We start from the raw sequence: 4,761 nt of genomic DNA on the forward strand, positions 1-4,761 counted from the left end.
GTCATAATCCAATGATCATATAGAGGGTAGGAGATAGAAACAGGAGAATCTCTATAAGTTTGTTATGTTAGAGAATTGAGCTCAGGTGGTATAAAATTAAGGAAATCTACCAACAAGATGTGATTATAAAAGTTTTTATAACCAGTACTCAGGAGAGAAAGGCAGGTAGGTATGTATGAATTCAAGTCCGTCTAAGATACACAGAAAATTCCAATCAAGCCCTAGCTAAATATTCAGACTAGGTCGTACTCAATCAACCAAGCAAATGATAAATCACCAAATCAATGAAATATATAGTAAATAAATAAAATATAACCTATGTGTAAAGAATTTGAATATTCAAGATTATTCCTGAAACTTTTCCTGACTTGCAGTCATACTTACTGACCTTCATACACATATACACAGTGGCACATATATGTACCCAAGTTAAACACACAAACATCATAAATACATACAAAATAAAAATATAGCAGGCACAGAGGTGCAGTATTTTTAATCTCATCAGTTTAGGAACTTTTCTCTGGATCTCAATATTAGTGTGTGATATATTGGCAATTCAAGGCTGATGTACTTAAAAATAATGTCAAAAATGGCTACAGTGGCCACATATGTAATGACAAAACCTTATAGTTACATCTCATTAATATTTTGTTTCTACAGATGGCAGAGGAGTGCAGGAGTGAGAGGGGTCAAAGATACCATGAGAAAACTTAAAGAATCAAATAACCTAGTCCCACAGGGAACCACAGAGATTAAAGTGTCAGCTATAAAGCATGTATGGGAATTACCCATGCACTCTTCACAAATATAATAGTTGTGTAGCTTTATCTTTATGTAGGTCTCCTAGCATCTGGAGCAGGTTCTGCCTCTGACTCTGTTGCCTGCCTTTGGATCATTTTTCCCCTTTATTGTGCTGACTTTTATAGCCTCAGATTGAGAAGATGCTCCTAGTCTTACTGCAACTTGGTGTCCTAAGAGTGATTGATATCCATGGGAAACCTCTCCTTTTCTGAGGAGAAAAGACAGTGGCATGGATGGGAGAAGTGGGGAGAAGGCCTGGAAGTAGATGACAAAAGGAAAACTGTGAGGTGGATTTAAAATACATGAATAAATTATGTAATTTTTTTAAAAGATAGTGTTTGTGAAAACTGATTAGTTTAATGAAGAAAGAATGGCTTTTAACAGCAGAAGAGACTAAAAGGCCTTAATCCAGTAACCAACAGATGTACTATATTAGGAAAATTATTTCCTGATATAAGACAGAATTTTTATTGTATCTGTCTATGAAAGAAATATAAAACATGCTTTAAGGAAGTATAATTAATGAGTGGTAATTCTAAAGCATTTTGCCTAATCCTAACCACTTGCATAATCTAGTTTTGCACTCCCGCTCACCTGGACACTGGCCCCTGGGGCTTTCATGGGACTAGCAGATTGGTCTGGCATCAGAGTCACCCATTGTCCTGTGTTTTGCCTGGGCCAGTAGTTCCAGCCTGGAGATACACTGCCCACAGTTCAGTCTCAGATAGAAAGCTCCCTGTCCAACTGCTGGGAAGAGTGCACCCTTCCTCTAAGTTCTTAGCACAGACCAGATAAGCTGTAAGCGCAGGTTTAGCACTGCAGCTGGCAGATGTATCCCCAAGTGCCTGGTCTCCTGTCGAGTTCTGGGACTCTTTACAGACTGGTGAGCCCAGAAACACACTCTCTGATCCCCTGGACTTAGTACGGTGCAGATCTTCCAGACACTGTGCCAGTCACACCCGCAGGCAGATCACCACGCTAATCACCTCAGTAGGCAGAGTCTTTTCCTGTTTACCCGCTTGGGTGGCTGCAGCCCTGGTGGCTGCTCTTCAAGATGGTCCATGTTATTTGCATGGGCTCTGAGACTCTCTGTGGGTTCCCCGAAAAACACTCTGTTCCCTCTGGACCAAGTATTGTCCAGATTTTCTGGTCATGACGCCAATCACCTCAGCCAGCAGAACCTTTCCTGCTCCAGGGTACCCACTTGAGAGTCTCCAGCCAGGGCAGCTGCTCTCTGGGGGGGCCGTGTTCTCTGTGAAGGCTCGGGGTCTCTCTGCAGACCCCTAGAAACATGCTCTCTGTTCCTCCTGGACCTGGTATTGTCCAGATATTCCGGTACTGTGCCAATCAGCTCAGTAGGTGGGGATTTGCCTGCTTCCAGCATTTGAGTGTCTGCAGCCACAGCGGCTGCTCGCCTGTTCTGAGTCTCACTGTGGACCCCTAGAAGCATGCTCTCTGTTCCCCCAGGATCTATTTCTGTCCAGATCTTCCAGATACTGTGCCAAACCCCTCTGCAGGTGGGATCTTGACTGTATGCCCAGCCTTGCTTGAGCAGCCGACGCTGCAGCGGTTGCTGGCCAGTTGGTCTGTGCTCTCCATGCATTTGGGGATATGCAGGATTTCTGTAGTTTATTTATGTTGAACAGTGGAATTCTTCCACTGTGGTGGAGCCGGAAGCTTGGTGTTCCTGTTTAAGAAAATAGTCCAAATCGCTGACTTGATTACTCTGGTTTCTAAACAAGGTCCACCCCGCTCAATGCCATCTTGGATCCAACCTCTTTATCTCTTCTATTTGCAAATTTTATACATTCATTATATCACTGATTTTCTAGACAATTTGTGTGTGGTTTTATCTTATATTTAAAACTTGCTTTGAATGAAGTTGTCACCTCTTTTATCTTGTTTTCAACACTTGAGATTACATCTTCCATGTATTGTAATGTATTGATAAGGCTTAACTTTGAGATTTTCACTTGACACCCTAGATTTATCAACTTCATTTTGAGTTTCTTTAGTGAATGTATTCCTATTTTCATGTCTTTAATCTTTCCACTATTTAATTGAGCTGTTTTTTGTGTTTTAAGATTATTAATTTAGGAATTTATTCCTATCTTCTTTGAGTTTACATTCAAAACTGAGTGTTTAAGTAGACTACATTTTATTATAATGCTTAAAATAACAGGATTGATGGATTCTTGTGGAAGCATTTTTCATGGCTCCTCGAGGTATTATTGTTCTCCTTTATTGCTACTGGATGACTCTAATAAGTGCCTACAGTTAGGAAGTTTAAGGAGTTGCTTAGTGGCATTATATGATCTTTGTTGTTTGGATGTCTAGGACAGCCAACAATACACAGAGAAACACTGTTTGAAAATAAAAAAAAAAATTAAATGACCCAAAATAGCAGGCCAATATGCAGTCCAGTATGGCTACAATATGTTTGGTATAAAGTAACTTTGGTCTATATTAGAACATTTTCAGCACATCTGACTCAGTTTGATTTGGTCAGTGGATGTCCATCATATAAAAGGTTTCTGTGTACAGATTATTGACACAAAGGATTAGACGGTCTTTGAGAATGAAATAACCTGGAGGTGTATAAATTTACAACTGCCATTCGGGGGTATAAAGATATGAAATTAAGCATGGTTTAATCTGGTCTGATTCAGTAGCTAAGAGATGAGGCAAAGTGGCTTATTACACAGTTGTATCTTAAAATTAAAACTTTTAAGATGTCTACTACAGTTAATGTTATTTTGTTCATCCTTTCATTGACAGCAGAAATAATATTCTCTTTCTTGTCAATAGATTCATTATATATTATCAAATAAAAGGTTTGTATTTAACCTATTTACATATATAATATACTTTTGTTCTTGTTGAGCATTTGTGTTTCTTTTCACTCTTTTCTTCAATTCTTTACAGTTAACTTATTGGAATATCCACTCATTGTTAAACTTCAATACACAGTGTTTTCACTACAATAACATCCTGCTATGAGCTAGTAAATAGAGCCCAGCACAAAATAGCTTCATTACATATACTGTGTAATAGGACAGTCAAGTAGTTCTCAATGGTTTAGTTATATTAAAAAAGTATGAAATTTTAACACTTGCTGATATAATCAGAAACTTGTAAATAGAGAGTTTTCTAAGTTTTAGGAGATATATGAATAAGTCCTGATTTTTAAAATGTGATTCAGTGACTTGTAAGTAATAACAGAGGGTATAAGTAGTTCAAGAATCAAAGTTGTAAATATAAGGAGAATTAATGTGTCAAGAAGGGCTATTCATTTCCCTGAAGAGAAAAGAAAAATGTTTTTACTATTTACCTATTATTGATATGCTGATAAATTTATAACAAACAAGTGGATGTCTGAGACGCCAACAGGGTATAAGCCATAAGGACATACATACACTTATATAGTTAGATTTTAGAGAGAATTATGGGCAATTAATCTGAGTCAGTTTACTCAAAATTGTCTCTTATTGAGCCATTCTTCTTTCACATAGTTGTCCTCCTCTGATGTAATCTGTGAGGGTCAAACTAAGTTATTTTCTTCATATTTTTAGTAAGTTCAGCTCAAGAAGGGTTCAACCTTGACCTCTGCCTCTCTCTAGTCTTGGTTGAAACCATAGAGCTTTTTCCTAGTAAAGAAAGTCGACAGACATATTTCCAGCATGTGTGTGTGTGTGTGTGTGTGTGTGTGTGTGTGTGTGTGTGTGTGTGTGTGTGTGTGTTTTTACTGGAATCAGGGGCCACAGATGCAGAGCCCAATGGAATAAATAGCTTCAGAATTCCCAATGGCTGTTCTGGAAGAGAAAGAAAAATGTTGGTGTGATTAGTGGGACCGCCTTACTCATCAACAGTGCTCAAAACACACATGTTCACAAAAACAAGAACGGAGAATATATATACTAGACACGGTGTGATCGCCATCAATGACTTGTTCATAGG

This window comes from Acomys minous (assembly GCF_964271855.1).
Source record: "Acomys minous genome assembly, chromosome: 2".
Taxonomy (NCBI): Eukaryota; Metazoa; Chordata; class Mammalia; order Rodentia; family Muridae; genus Acomys; species Acomys minous.